Below are 16,790 nucleotides of genomic sequence, written 5' to 3' on the forward strand. Positions count from 1 at the left end.
TCACTGTCTCCCCTTGGCTGTGGTATCAAACTGTTTCCATTCATGAGCAGTATACTTACCTCTGACCAAAAAAACCGAAATTAAACCTCTTCGATCTGATTTCTGCCCAGAGCTGATGAACTTCATTTTCTGCCAGATTATGAGTAGATCAGGAAGTTTAAGGTATTTGCTTTTCAAATGTATTTTTTTTTTTAAAAAAATATATTATTTTATGGAGTCAGAACAGATACTTGAGATTCAAGCCATAGTGTTTTAGTGTCATTGGTCAAGTAAGTTTTATTTTCTGTTTGACATTATCACCCCTGATTTGACTAATATGTAAGCACTTCCAAAGCAAATGCTTTGTGTATGTAAAGGATATTTTTTTCCTGAAATACGAGGGAATATGTAAAAGGTGTTTTTCAAAAGTAGGTGCATCAGTAAATATTGGTTGACATTGCTGGTGGGCAGACACAAAATGGGTACATCTACAGAATAAAAAAAAAATGATGTACATTTTTTGCATTATTCAACCTTGTTAGTAATGTGCCTGGGAAGACAAAACTGAGGAAACTGAGATGTTTTGTTATACAGATCTTGAGGTCTTTGACAGGTTACTAAAGGAAGGTTATCATATGTCACTGAAAAGGAAATTATTTTTTTAAATAGCTATTTTTATGCCTTATTCTGTGCACGTGTAAATGATAATTTGCGATCAGCCTGCTTTGTTTGGTCAGTGCTGCCAAAGAACATCCCATGTAATAAGCTTGGCAAAATCCTCAATTAAATCAGGTCAAAGGAGGTCAGGGCCCAGCAACCTTTCCAGAAAGGCACGCCAGATTTTTTTTTCCCCTACTAGAGATAAATCACGTACTGCTTCTCAAAGAGACAAAAAGAGACAAAAGACTCCCAACTCCCATATGCCAAAGCTATTCATTACCTTGTGCACAACAGGAATCTCCACTGAAGACATAAGAGGGAGCAGAGAATCCCTGAAAGTCGCAGCCATCTCACAAAATCCTTAGAAGTTGCAGTCATCTCCTTGAAGGCACAGCAGCTCCCACCTTTCGATCCTGCCCAAACCCTACTGAATGCCACTCAGAAGGGACCTGAGGTTTCTGATTCTGGAATAAAGAATTACTCGGAGGGAAAAATCCTCTTGTAAAAAATACATAGCTTCCACATCTAGCCTGTGGGGTGAATGCTTGTTCAGTTGTCTTAATTTCATGACTGTTTAACTGCAACAGAGCGAAACCTGATTCAGGCCTATGCACTTGGGCTTCTTTTTTCTGGAAGCTTGGGAGCCTGAACATGGAGAGAAAGATGTGGAAGCTGGCTCGTGAATTGAATCAGGACCCAGCTTGAGCAGAGCTCCTTACACAAGACCTGGGAATCACTCCCTTCTCTTCCAGTTTTTGTTTATCCTTAGCCTGTACCATCATAAAACCATTACTTGGAAAATCCGCTGTACCATGCACTGAGCAGAGTAGTGATATGTGGGAAAATTCACATTACATAGATGACTGTGAACTCTGTAACATATGAGGTCCATTTTAGCCTTGGCATCTTTTTCAGATGGTACAACCGTACATGGCAAATCCCTCAAATGTCACCACAGGAAATAAACAAAACACTGCTAAGCCTTAGTTCAAAAAACAAGAAGGTATCATGTAGTCTGTTAACGGGGACTATAACAGTAATAATAGATCTAAAGAAAAAACTCTAATTATGGCTAAACCTGCTAGGTTTCTGTCTCCTCATATTGTTTTCTTACACTCTTTGAAGCCTGCACAAAAACTGAGTGAAAGTGGCATTCAGTTTGGTGACACAGCATAACCCCTCTCTCTATTAAAAACCGGACTTAAACCTACTCTGAAATAGGCAAAGTAGGAAACAAGCAGTCACTAGTCAGTGTGTAGACTTTCCTGCCTCGTGTTATTCAGCAGGGAAGCATATACACAAATCACCAGATCCACATCAAGTTGCACTAAGAAAAAATGACGTACTGGAAAAGATAATGGAAGAGGTAAAAGGGCAGCAGATAGGGCTGAAAGAGAAACATACTCTTGAAAATCTTGGAGTAGAAAGGGTCAGAAAACATAGATAAAAAGTTTCTTCTGCAAACAGGATCATTCATGATTTCACACTGAAGGAACCTGTGTTCATAAAGCACTTTCTTCAAAGAGCTGTTATTAGCTAGAAGTACACAAGAAGACACAGCAGTCATATCTACTGCAGGCTATTCATGAAAACTAAAATACTAGCAAACACTACTCTTAAATGCTAGGAAGGGCACGGAACATTATTAAAATTCACATTAAAACTGCACATTCTCAGTTGTCTTAATTTTGTACTGCTCTCTAGCCTATTTTGCTACTTTTCTACTCCTTTTCTGCCTCAGTGGGTTGGAGAAGCATACGAGCAGAATATCTGCTTGCACAGGCTAAAAGAGAAGTTGGCCTCCATGGTCCCATGTCAGGAAAGCAGGACTGAGTGGCAGTCGTCTTACCTGAATGGACACAGGCAGTCCATTTCTCTGCAGTGAGTTTCCAAGCAAGAGTAAAAGCAGGGATTTTGGCCAGCTCCTCTGTGCCCTGAGCAGCATATCTTCTGCTGACTCTGAAGCCCACATTCATATGCCTACTTCTGCACATCAGAAGTATGCTTCAAATTCATAGTACTCCACTATCATGTCTCCGCACTCAAGTTTAAACCTACAGTGAGGAAGGGCATAACCCCTTGAGACAAGACTGACAATGATTAATCCTCTACTGCTAAACAAGACTCTTTCAGGGAAGAAAACTACCCTTCAGTGAACATCTAGGTACAGAGCAAAGGCTGTCACCATTCTGTCATGTGCCTTGGTCAGTGTGAGATGCTTCCTAAAGAGTCCTTTAGGAAACAGAGAAAGGTCTAAACATCATTGCACCTCTGGCAAACTCCATCTCACTCAGTTTTCTTCTCAACCCCCTTTCTTTGTGCCTTTTGTCTTTCATGTTCTCTTGGTCCTTACTCCAGTGTTCTGTGGCAACTGCTAGTACAGTCCTCAGAAGAAGCTCTTTCACCTTTATTTCTTTATAATATGCAGCAATGAGCTTCAAGTACCCTCAGGCAGTTTCTGTCTCAGAAGACAAAACTCTAACTCGTTCATCCGCCTGGCAATAGCACAGTGAAACCAGGTAAGCTGAGACAAATATACTGGACATGATGATATTACAGTATCTTTCCAATATGATAAAGGAAAAAAAAAAGTCAGAGTCATTATTCAGATGGAGAAGGAAAGTGGTGTAGCGCCCCTACTTATGAAAATTACATGAAGCAAGAAAATGAGAATTCTTGCTATTGAGTTATGTGTGAAATTCAATACTTTGAAACTGAATGGACCCAGCTAAAATGCCAGTTTCTGGTTTATTTTACAGACTGGAACCACAGAAGAAATTGCATTGTGAATTATTTAACTTACAGGATATTTTGCTAGAACAGTACACCTTCGTTCTCAAGCAAATGTTATCTCCTGATGATACCAACCTTAAACAAGATATACTTCCTTTCATGATATTGAAAAAGAAGATTTTATCTCTAGCATTCCACACCAGAAAAGATACAGCTCAGACAGCAAAGGAGCTGTCTTTACCCCAAAATTCTCTGACTGATGAAATCCAATGGCTGCTTAAAATGAAAAACCCCTTTAACCCCATACATGGCACACTTCAGTCCTCCACTTTAGAAGCAGCATAACCTTAGGAGATCAAAACCAACCACTTTTCTTGGAATGGGACAGTGTATATGCTAGGGAGAACAGATTTCCAATAATATTATAGGCAATGCTACAGGTCCTAGTTATCTCCTAGTTCCCTATCCCTATCAGCATGGACTTCAGTATGATACTAACAGCCATGCCACCATGCTCTGAAGCCACAATCACAGGGGCAAGTGAAACTTATTCTTTAAAAAACATTTTTCCTAAAAATGGCATCTCAGAATTTCAGAAATGGTATTGAGTGGTCCCAATTAATGAAAATATCTGTGAGTTTCTTCAGTGATTGGATTCAGTAACACAACTGGACAAATACCACAAGAACTATTTCAACCAATAAACAAGGCAAATTCAAAGAAGCATGTACTTTCCTGCTTGCACTTCACTGACTGTCCAGTGATATGCTGCCAGAGTGATTGCTTACCAAAGCTTGTTTTAAAGCTACACACATTGTTTGCAGATATCATGCTTAAAGTGTACCTTAGAAAACTTATACATACCACAAATTAGAGCTACAACAGCATGGTTTATCTGGTCACTGCTACTGAAAAAGAGCTTAGCATTATGCTCACAAAATATAGCTTTAATTTCAAAAGAAGTGTTTGCCCTCAAAGAGGACACACACTAATTTTTTAAAGATATTCAACTAACAATTAGATTCATGAAAGTTAAATTGGTTTGCCAAAGTGGCTTCATATTTATTATAGGGTTCCTTAAGATGTATTTATTCTTTTCTGATAAGACAGAACAAATTTTAAATACAAAAAATGAAGAAAGTTTTATGGAGAATATACCAGAAAGCTGGGAAACATTGAAAAAGTGCCTAAATTAGTCACAACACAATCCTATGACACATTCCTGCAAATAACACACAGCCAGCTGGTTTCACTATGGAGGTTTTTTTTATGCTTACCAAAACTAAGAATGACAAAGACATAATTTAAACTGACTAAAGATTTTAATATAGTTGCATCCGATGCACCTTGAATTTATTAAAAGGAACCATGCAGATAACCTTAAACCATTCAGTTTGAAGCAGGTTGTTGGCTCAATGGTAGTCAGTGGCCTTATTAATGACATAACAGAGAAAGTCTTCTCATGGCTTTGTCAGAGACGAAATACATTCTCCCCCTCTCCAAGAGGGCCAAGCATTCAAACATAATCCCAGGAAATCCCATTGTTTACAAAAGATGCTGTCATCCTGCCTAGCACTTTACAGCTCCCTCCAGATGTGGCTAGACACTTCTAAATTAAGTCAATGAAAGCACAGGCATGTCTGGAGAGTTGCAAAGTGCTTTTCTGAATCAAACCCTCTGAAATAAAAATAATGCACAAAGACCATATCTTTATGCTCTACATCTTGCAGTAAGCAGTCTGCTGCCACTATTACTGCCACTATTACTGCCACTATTGCCTGCCCAACTGGAACACCCTTATTGTGCACCCAGCTGAGCATAAAGCGTGCAAGGTTGAGAGTTGAGGCAGCTACACTACACAGACTTGCCAAGTTCTGTGCCCTGAGCATAAGCCTCCCATACGGTGCTGCTTCGTGCTACCAAGGAGGGGTTGAGATGGCCCCACTGCTGGTTTCGGTTCTGAGACCCTCTGTGCAAAAGCAATACACATTTAAATCCAGAGGTTACCAGTGTCTGATGCCAGTGTGTGGAAAGGGGTGGAACCTGTAGCTCTGCAGCCCATCCCAGAGTACTAGACTAAATCTATGATAAAGCCTGGGATTTAGGGAGGACTTGGTTTGCATGAAGACCTGGGAGGAAACTCCCCTTCTGGCTGAAACTGCAAATCTTTCCCACACAGCATCCCAGCTCCTGCCCACACACAGCGTTGGTCTCTTGAAGCTTCAGACCTGGAGGCATCTGCCTTTCTTTATCTCTTCAGGCCTCCAGAAGTCTTCCTCCCCCACTTTTGGCACTGAGCCTGAAATGCAGCTGTTCCACAGTAATGCAGCAGCTCCTCTTTCCCTGCTCCTCCCTTAGCTCAGGCTATTATCAGACGTCAGCATGTGGATCCCTTCCCAGGAGGAACAGCCAGAGTAATTAAGTTCTTGTTCTGCTTGCAGGGATCCCAGCTCCAAAGGGAGACAGTTCAGCTATGCAGACACCAGGAGCCTACATGACTGAAGACATGTACTCCACCAGTGTGTGCAAAGAGTAATAATTAGAGTCCCCTTCTGCACTCGACGTATCCAAGCCAGACTACACAATCTAAGTCTGGCTCAGTCTGATAATTCCCATATTTCAGTGAAAGCAACTAGTCTCTCCCCTTTCATCTCTGAAAGAGTTGCTTCTTCCTGCTTCTTCCATCTTTAAAAGCCAAAGCTTTTCCTTGAGCATACAAAACCCCAAAGACATCTGTGATGGATTTGGAGATGCCTGAAATTGTATACATGATCTTTTAAATGTTTGTTTGATTACTGGAAGCAATTTACTGTACAAAAACACACAGTTAAAGGGAAAAACAAGCTGCCTACATCAGGCAGGGAAGAACATAGTTCAGTTTCATACAGCTCAGCCATTTACCTACCATTTCTGGAGAGGGTTTTCACACTTAAGACCACTGGGCCCTTCAGGAGGCACTTTGGAGGCTATAGAGGGGTCTCATCTCTCCTTTCAGATTATAAAGTAGGTGGGGGAATAAGACAAGGCAAAAAAAGTTTTAATGTGACTGTACAAGAGCTTCCTGAAGTCAGGTTAACCTGTTATGTAAGAAGTTAAAACTTCTGGAGGAAAGATCATCTGAGCAGGTTTAAAGGAGCATTTTCTAGAGTATTCAGAAAGTATTCAGTCACACTATCTCTCCGTGCAAAGCTGGGGGTCCCAGTGAACTCCACTTTTATGCTGATAGGTTTCTAAAGACATGGATTATCTGCTTGTATAGTTCTCTGGTTCCTCACCCCCAAAGTTTAGTTACTAGGAAATATATGGTGGTGTTTTATGTACAAGCCTCCTCTTTTAGACTCAAAGACCATAAGCAGAGGATTTGTAGGGCAATACAAAACTAGGGCATGGTACCAGGCCTGAATAGAAGTCTTCTGTGAAGGACTGTCACCTAAAATATTTTCTTCTGTAAAAGGCTGACCTAAACAATTGAACAAAAGGGCAGAAGAGAAGAGAGACTCAAACTGGGTAGTACCATAATTTGTATTCTCTGAAGGCACCTCACGCTCTTGCTCCAGGTGTTGTCACAACACCTGTCTGAAGCTCCAGCTGCTCTTCCAAATACCTTCTCTCTCTGCAGTAACCGTGCTCTCCTGTTTGATTACGTCCCAGTCTGGGAGATAAGTCATGCAGCAGAGCCAGGAAATTACTAAAACCTAGCTGGCAAATACCCTGTCCTGCCCAGCACACCCATGCCATCCCACTGTGGCCAGACTGCTTTGAACAATGTTCAAACATGTGTTCCAAAAGGGAAGTTTAGGTAGCACCTGGCCCAGCATGGATGAATGCCCCGGCAGCTGTGCAGCATTTTGTTTGCTGCAGCATGACAGCACTGCTTCTCACAGCCTGGGTGCCTGGGAGAAGCAGGGAGAACTAGAACAGAGCTGAGAAAGAGTAATGGGCCCAGAGAGATTACGAAAAGGAGAAAACATCCTCCCACTCTGTCCTCAGGCTCTTCTGTACACTTAGACATATCAGCAGCACCTCGTGCAGGAAGAAAGAGTGGTGAGTGCAGGCTGGAACCGTTTTGCCCCAGGATGATAAACAACACTCAGAGGCTATCCTGGGGATTAACAGAAAGAAATCAGCATAAGAGAAACTAATAGGGTAAAAGCAGTGACAGGAAATAACAACTCCATCACTAACTGCTACCACTTCGGCTCTCCCAAGTGCAGCTTTTCCCTCCTCCACATTTCCCCCCACCACGCACACACTTTTTATTTCACATCAGGATGCAGGTGTGATGGAAAGGAAAGTGCTGCAGGAGAATTCTGCTCTACTCCTAACAATGGTTTAATCTATTTTGACAAGCCTTCCCCCTAGGCTCTCCCCTGCTAAAAATAATCTACACTTCAGTCTTTCATGGGAGTGTAACTTTAAAGACTGTGGAATCAGTGATTTATTTCCTCCTTCAGCCAAACATTTTTCTTTCTTCACATGGGAGAACCCATTCCTTCTGCCTTGCACTACCAGAGGCTTTGATAGGTGCCTGATACCCAGCACACACACGATCACTGAGAGCCACAGGTTAGACTGGGTGAGGCGGTGGTCAGCCCTGCAATCCTCAGCATTGTTCTGATTTTTCCTCCTTAATTTTAAGGAGCATAGCCACACTAGCCAGGGCTGGCTTGCTGCCCAGCTTCAGGTGCAGTCAGTAAGGTGACACATGCAGGGTGACTGCCCCCAGGGCACATCCAGCTAATAATTTCATATTGCTGCAATTTACAAAAATACCAAAGAATAGCTGGTAAGATTGCTATGGAACTGTTTCTCTCAAGTAATGCAGAACAGTAACTGCTCTCTCCCACATGTGCTATGAATGCATAAGACCCTCTCATTGTCTAGTTCACTGTGCTCCCTCTGCTTCAATTCTTCCCTTTAGCAACTCTTTCAAGGTAAAAATGAAAGGTGTTTTGTCTAAGTCTACTTTTCCATCAACTGCTCTGTATTGCCTCTAGTGACAGAAGTGTAAGGCAGTGCATATTAGGTTACACAGCAAGGAAGTACAAATTATTCACATTAATGGGAGAAATTTCAGTTATATTTATATAACCATCATACAAACAACATAGTAAGTAGCCTTCCATCTTTAAAAAAACCCACACTGCATATTCCATCTAGTGCCTAGCCTTTGTAAAAAGTTTTATTCTTCTTTGCGAGTACAGGAGCACAGAATACAGACAGAAAACCCTGTTTTCTGGGAAAACGGGGAACACTTTATATTTTCAGTGGAAACCTGGAATCCTCCTCAGGAGGAGTTGAAATGCTGAAAGTAGAAACCAAGACAGATTTTAAGCTCAAACCTACAATCTTTGCTTCTTCAAGTGCACAAAGTTTGCTGCTGCCAGGCTGTCCAGTGTTAAAATATTTCTGCAGTGTTTATCTATTCTTTCTCAGTCTCCGACTTTCCTAGTATCTTTTGAGCATCTATGATTATTTCAGAAAGAATACATTCATGATTAATGATCAAATACAGATAAGTTTTAATAACAGATAAGTTGAATATGAAATCCGGGAAACTGATGTAGGCAGCAAATTTGAGATTATCAGATTAAGGTTATCATGGGCTGCTCTAGTAATTTTTCCACTTCATTTATTTTCTAGTTTATCGGCACAAATCCCACCATTCATGCACTGACAGGAAAAAATACGTTAAGTGATTTATCCACTATTAGATGGGCAGGAGTTCCAGTCTTTGGTTCTAGCTACCTGGCTGAACCTTCAATAAGGAGAATGCTCCTTCATTTGATGTTAGTATCTGACTGACTTGCTGCTTGGGCAACCAAATAACTCCTCTGCACCTGCCTACCTTCCCCCAGTATGTAATTTCTTTGTTGTAATATAACAGCTCTAGCCTGAACACAGCCTTACAGACATGCCTTCAAATCTGTGTTTCGCTCCCACACCTGTTTGCCCTTCTATCTCCCATAAGGTTTCTAAGGCCACCACACTCCATATTAAAAGGTGACTTGTGCTTACTTCACAATTTATTTAAAGTCCTAGGCTTAATTTTCACACTGCTTATGGAAAAAGAGGAAGTTGTAGTTTTCATATACAGCTCATTCCAAAATCCTTTGAATAGAGAGAAAATGAAGATTTATTTCAGAGACAAGATGGGAGAAGACAGAGGGAAAGCTTTTCCTCCACAGCTCTTCTCATGTTTATGTTGCATAATTCCATCATGACTTATCTGTATCTGAAGGGAAACAAAAAGTGAATGATCTCCCTCTTCTCTCAGGTAAACAGCAGAAATTAAAAATCTTTACACTTCTTACTCAGATGACAAACCATGCCTTGTGCTTCATATGAGCAAGTAAGACTTTGAGTAGACTGGAGCTGGATCTGCTCCTTGAGAGAAAAGTGCCTGAGTGTCATGCCTTAGCTGCTGGCCAGCTGTGATTGCAGAGGTCTGGAAGCAAGTATGAAGACCCACAGGAGAGAAAGGGAAATACATGGGGAATTAATTCAGTGAAAGGAAATGGCTGTGACCATTTTCTTACTTAAAGACACCCGAGAACATGACAGCCTGCTGGATGACTAACGTGAAACTTTGTGTCTATATCATTGAAAAGCATATGACAATATGTGACCAGATAAAATTGGGTCCTTTCTACAGTGAAAAAAACCACCACCTACCTAAGCGTCTCAGAGTTTGGATAAGTGAGTCTGGCCCTTTGCATTTACAGACAACTCTTAAGCCATTTAAGTACATGACAAATTTTTACTTTCTGTGCAGTCCTTTTTTGATCACGGATAAAACTTTGCAGATGCATATTCCTAGATCTGTGGTTTGGGTAACAGAGTACGGGTAAAGGTTACAGGAGCAAGGGGATATTAGGAGCCAACTCATTTCCTAGCTAAGGACCTCTGCTCCTACATGGTATTCTCGTGCCACCTAGTGGTAGTCAGAGAACGTCAGCAAACATGGTGGAGCAATTAATGTATTTTCTTGCCAATTAGAAGCAGCTGGATAAAAAAAGATGATTGTATGTACAAAAGATCAAGGGAAAGCTCATTTCATATGAATACTCTGAGAAGCTAAACAACGGAATTGCATTTATGTATCCAGCCCTTATAGAGCAGAACACAAGTGCCAGGTTAGGCATGCAGTTCTTAAAACATCTGAAGAAAAGAAAGATTATTTAAAACACTATTTACTTTTTTCTTACACAAGGTATTTTAATTCTGGGCAGGGATACTGGCCTTCAGGCAAAACTGCCTCCTATTACATCAGTTCACTCCGAATAATCCATGCAGAAAATCGTATTTCCCCATTCAGCTGCTCACAGGAGGACTGCTCTACTGGATCAAAGGGGCAGAAAGGAAAAACGTTCCTCCACGAGAGGGGTCTGCTGCATGATTGTACAGGTGAAAAAAACCAGCCTTCAGCCAAGAGGGACCGTCATGCTCCAAAGAATATTCCACAGATAACAGGCATTTGTGCAGAGGATCTTCCAGCGTTCATGGCTACTCTCCATGTGGATTTTCATAAATCAGTCACATTTAGTCCACTCTACCCTGTCACTCCAGTGAGATGAAAAACCAAAAATTGGAAGTCCACAGACAGCTGACATCAGCACACCATGAAAAGCAGATGAATTCTGAGGAAATTTCTGATCCAGACCTGGTTGCAAGTCTGCTATATTTGATTCTGCAGGTGAACATGCAGTCTTCTCCTACAAAACATTTGTTCTGTGTAAGTTAGTTAGAAGTCAGGCTGCATTGCTCTGTATTCTGGGCCTACGCAACTTTATAACACTGCAGTCTCATATGGAGTGAGTACTGTGCTAGCTAATTACAGCATTAATTACAAACTGTTTTCAGCTGCTAATCAAATGTTCCATAGAATATCAATTGTGTGTTAAAGAAATTCACTACTAATTCCAAATAATTACATTCTTGAACTTTGAAATTTGTTCATGAACAATTTAGTAAATTAAATGGGAGGGTAATATTCACAGAGTGTGTTACTCGCTTGGATTTGTAGGAAAGGAGGTACCTGCCAGATTTCCAGTGGCAGTTAAAATAGACAACAGTTGACAGCAGTTTGCTCTAACCTTTGTTTATTAGCTGATTCATACTTCTATTTGTGTTTTGTCATCAAATTATAAACAGATAATATAGCAAATCCAGCTAAAAGGAAAACACAAACTTGGGAGTGAGAATCACTTTTTGTTACATATCTAATGGAATTCAGGTGCTGCACCCACATAGAGAGAAAAATCACAGTAGAAATAAGCACACAAAAGTTAAGATCTTGCTACTGACCTGTGCTTACTGTTTTCCTGGCTCTTCTGCCAGCTCAACACATTTTGCATAGTACCCATGCTTTTTTCTGTCAAATGTTTCTGCATGTGTACTTCAAGTGTAAATTTACGCAACCTTTAAACAGAAATAAGTTACATGTGGGAAACTCTCAACTTACCAGCTTTGCTAATGGAGTCAATATATTACGGCTTATTAATACAATAAATAAATAAACCCATATGGACCCAGCTTCGCTGAAGGTTCGGCAGCCAAATCCCTTTATTCAAATGAGACGACATTTTTATATGCACCACAAAGCAACACGTGACTCCCTTGACCAATCACCATGGGTATCTCACTACCCATGTGCCTGGGAGTACTTCGGGACTTCATTTCCCAAGATGCCCCTCCGGCATCCTTCCTAAAGCCCTCCTTAGTGCCATAAAGTATGAGAAGGTCAAGTCATTTACCTCTGTGGGCTGACCATAGCTTGGAAAAGATGATATTTCTATTCTGTTATTAAAACCACACACAGCAGACTGCTGCATAGTGAAAGTTGGTAACACAAAGTGTTACCCTGTGTAATGCAAAAGGGCTGAGATTTGTATCCAGAACCCAAACACAAAACCTAAGAATCATGCTATAGCTCTGGTCCTCTTTGCAGTAAATTCCCCATCAGGTATTATTTGATATTACAGAACAGTAGCTATATAGAGAGATGTCACCTTGAAGGTTAGAATCAAAAGACCTACCCATATTTCTTACATGTCAGCTTTTGTTCTGAATCCAGTCAGTAATGAGACAACACAATGTTTAGGCAGGGAGAAGTCAGACCTGTGAGCATACAAACAACATGGATCCAACCTGATCAAGTTCTCATTCTGGGATGCTAAGCTGAAGAAATCCAGTTACTGTAAACAGAGTACAAGTAGCTTAGAGCTTCCAAAACCCTGAAGTAGTCAAACTCATGAGATGTTCAGTACCATTTGGTTTGTATGTAATGCTACTTTTTGTGTTTCTGCTAAAGGAACACCATGCTCAAAGCTCAAAAAGTATCTATAGCAAATGTGACAGATGTGAAATGAAGGACAGAAAAGAAACTGAGGTCAAGAACATGAGAAAATGGATAAACAACAAACAGCATCATGACTGCACTCAAGTTGTACCATGTAGAAAGAGGAAGCAGTAGTTAAGGGTTATCCTGTATAAAACATTCCTACTTTCTGGTAAGATGCAAGATACTTTTTAGCAGTCCTTCTGGCCTTAGAGCTTTTTTCCTAGACTTAATTTGCTATTTTCCAAAACCAGCAATGTCTGGTTTTTGCCTAAGATTTCCTTCCTGGGAAAGTGGCAAAACTGCAACCACTTGAGGTGAAAACAATTCTGCTGTGCCACATTATTCACCTATACTTTATATGTATAGATACACCATTTATGCGTGCACACCTACACATACTTGCACAGCCAGAGTTAGTGGTCACAACAAGAAATCTCCATCTGGCACCATCCATTGATCACCTCTGATTTATGATGCTATTGTAGCAAACTGAGACATGCAATGCATAATGTATTTAAGGTTTGTGCATCACGTTTGTCTCAGACCTCACTGAGCCACAGAAATGAGCTACCAGGCCCTGTTCAATACATAACATATCCTTAAGCTGAAACACAATCTGGAATCCCACGTACAGATGACCAGTTGTCGCCTTGACATCCTGGCTAGTAGACAGCTTGGAAATACAATTTCTCATTTCAAGGACAATCTGAAATACAGTTCAGCATGAAACAGATCCTAATTCTCTTTCAAGTGATTCCACTTGCATATGCTGCTTTGGTCTCCAAAGCAGTGAAAGGAAATAATCACAATTCTTTTCATGCTTTTTGAAAATTAATCAAAATGACTCAGTATTTCCATTTTGATTGCTAAATAGATAGTGTATTTATTAATGTTTAAATTAGTAATTTTGAAGTTTGTTTTTCTTCTCTTTCAGGACCAGCTACTACTAAAGTTTATTGATGATTCACCCTGGTTTAAAGTCAAGGGTGCTCTTACTTTATACCATTTTGCAAAACTGTGTAAAATACATGATTATTTAAAATTTAAATTTATAAAGCTACATATAACTGTCCAGTACTCTGCTTATTGATTATACTGCCTTTTTGCTTTGATGAATGTTTCACTGAATTTAAAATTATTCTTCTCCCTTCATGTGCTCCGTCTTCATTTTCCAGCAAAAAGGGAAATAGAGACCAAAATTAGAGAATGAGATGCTGTATTGTATTAAGTCTGAGAAGTGTTCTGAATAATAAAAGGCCCTATACCAAAGAGGAGTGGTGCCACAACTGTCCTGCTTGGCAGCAGCTAAGTCATCACTCATTAGTAGCTTTTACACATAATTCCAGGAGCGATACAGATTTTTCAAGAGCCATATAATATCCTGAAATTTGGTGAGCTCTAAATTTTATGCATTTCAGCTTATAAACAGGGACAAACATACTGGCTAGCATAGGAAAGTTTTTTTTTTCTTTTCAGCTCTTTGACTCCTTATGCATTGCATAGTAGTTGGGGCTTGTCTTCCTCTGTTTCTTTTTTCCTGTCATAAAGCCCAACAAACAAGTTTACTGCTACACAAAGGTTACACTGTTATTGAAAGCAGCCTAAGATCTTCAGAGTGAAAAAGGGGTGACTTACATCACATCTCATATTTATTTATTCCAGGAAGGCAAACTCAGGAGGTCCTTGCTGCCCCTTACACCTGGTAGTACTACTTGCTTAGAGATGTCTTTCACAGTAAGCTGCTAGAGAACATATTTCTCTTCATCTAAGAGTGGTACCTTGGCATTGGTTGCACAGAGAATTCTGCAGGCTGAATGAATAATTACCATCCTATGAGTGAGCTAAAGGAGTAGTTTGAAGATGTTAAAAGCCTTCTGATATTTAGAAAATTTGCACTACAAAAACAATAACACAAAAACTTCATTAAAATCCAGTGCACAGTCTACAGAGCAGTGTCTCTACTGTATATCCAATGGAAAAAAAGTCAGCCTGTTAAAGCAGATTCTCTCTTTGAAGCATATCTGTGACTGTTGTGGGTCTCCACAGCTGTGCTTGTCACTATCTGACTCCCAATATACACACTGAACTTAGTATTTGCAAGAAGTGTTCCTCAGGATAACTTCACGAACACTATCACATTGTAGGGCAAAACTGTCCAACTCTGGTCTCACCCTTTCAAGCCGAGTCACTTGTGATCTCAATGACAAGATCTTTAGTAATAGACAAGAACTTAGCCTCAGGCACAGGATAGCTCCTCATAAAAAACTTCAAGCTTCATAGGTCACCTCTTAAAAATCCTTCAAACACAACCTCTCTTAATGCTATGTCTTGAAAAACTTGGTAACTCATGCCTTGAGGTTTTAGTCATTACCCATTTCGCTGATCAGTATTTTTTTCCCATGCCTTAGACTGTGTCACCAGAGTCTTGGACTACCTTCATTGTTTCTACCAGAACTAGTTCAGCTCAATTCCAATCTTGTAGCTAAGGTTAACAGTGATTAAACACACAAAACCTGTAACAGTATGTGCTATTTAACTGGTAACTTGCTGCTGCACTGATTCAAGCTTCAAGAACTCTCCTCCATCTTAAATTTGAATGGATTTTTTTGCCCAGCTTTCATGCCTTTAAGTGTTCTCATTATTTACAATCCACAAGCATAGAAGAGTTCTGTCTATGTGGGCAAAAACTGGGCTCTCATAGACGTCTGATATTGGTAGTGTTAGCCAAAACAATAATTAAATGCCTTGAGAGTTTTGAGTCATGAATCTGTTCTACTTTTGCAGTTTGTTCTTTGGCTAAGCTCAGGTGGGTGGAAATCTTCAAAAAAATACAACAGCCAACCTCTTCCTAATGATCTCCATGGAGGTCTCATCAGTGACAGCAACAAGAAGCCAAGGCTGAGCCCTTCTGGAAACAAAAACTTCTTAGGACTTGCATGTGCTGGCAGAATTAGCTTTTGAGTTTTTATTTCTTTCAAGTGTTTTGCTGGGAGCACTGGATTAGTGCTGTGAATTCATGTTCTGTCAGTACCTGGCATTCAAATACAACTGATCGTGCCTTGGAGTGCAAGCTGGATTATTTCTCAAGATTCATTTTTCATGGGCCCAAGTTTATGTAGTAATTAAAGAAATAAATCAATCAGATGCTGACTGCACATCTATTTGCTTAAATATCTTTGAAGTGCTGCAACTTAATCAAAGCAAAACCACAACCTGAGTTTGGGGCTTGCATGCTTCTGTTCATCTGGGCTACAGAGCACCATGTTAGTACTTCCTCACTTTACTTCTATTGTGCTAGTGTAAATTTATATGGTAAGAAATGCTCAAATCATCATCATCATGGGTAGGCTTCATGAACAAAGATTTGGGGAAGGCTCTATCCATGCTCAAATACACAGCTGATAAACTACAGCACATCACTGTGCACCAGCTCAGACCAGTTCAGTAGCTGTTCTTGGGCAGTTATTTCCATCAAATGTAAGATAGCAACACAGTTTTAAACTGTTTGCAAAGAAGCTAAATGCTGACAACCTGCTATTTTCTTCAAGCAGAGAGCTGTTCACTTAGATGGTTACTACAGCCCAGCTAGCTTGTGGGAATCTTGCACTCAGTCACATAGGTGAGTTCTAAGCTATGAAGGAGATAGCATACATACCAGTGTAATTGTTTCCTCAGACCTTTGAATCACTAAGATTAAAAAAATATTTATTTTCAAGCAGAGTCATTTGGGTTCTGGCTCACCTGTCTGGAAAGGAAGATGGTGGACTGGGTTCTTACCCAGGGGTAATGCTTTCCTGCCACACTTGATGACCAGCTGGATTGCTAATGAGGTACCAGGTGAACTGCAACAGCTTACAGCTCTGTATTCAAGGGCATACTAAAACCAATGCCAGTTTAGTCATCCATGGAGAGGGAGGAGATGGGCAGTTTGCCATGGTTCCAACAACATGTGATACTTATTCCTTTAATCATCTGGGCTGTGATGCAACCCACTGTGTTGTACCTGACTTCAAGCCTGTTTGACAAACTTCAGACAGTGAGAATCCTTGAATGCACACAAATTTGTCCACGCGGT

Source organism: Corapipo altera, unplaced genomic scaffold, assembly GCF_003945725.1.
Source record: "Corapipo altera isolate COAL_440 unplaced genomic scaffold, ASM394572v1 2b, whole genome shotgun sequence".
In the NCBI taxonomy this organism is placed as follows: Eukaryota; Metazoa; Chordata; class Aves; order Passeriformes; family Pipridae; genus Corapipo; species Corapipo altera.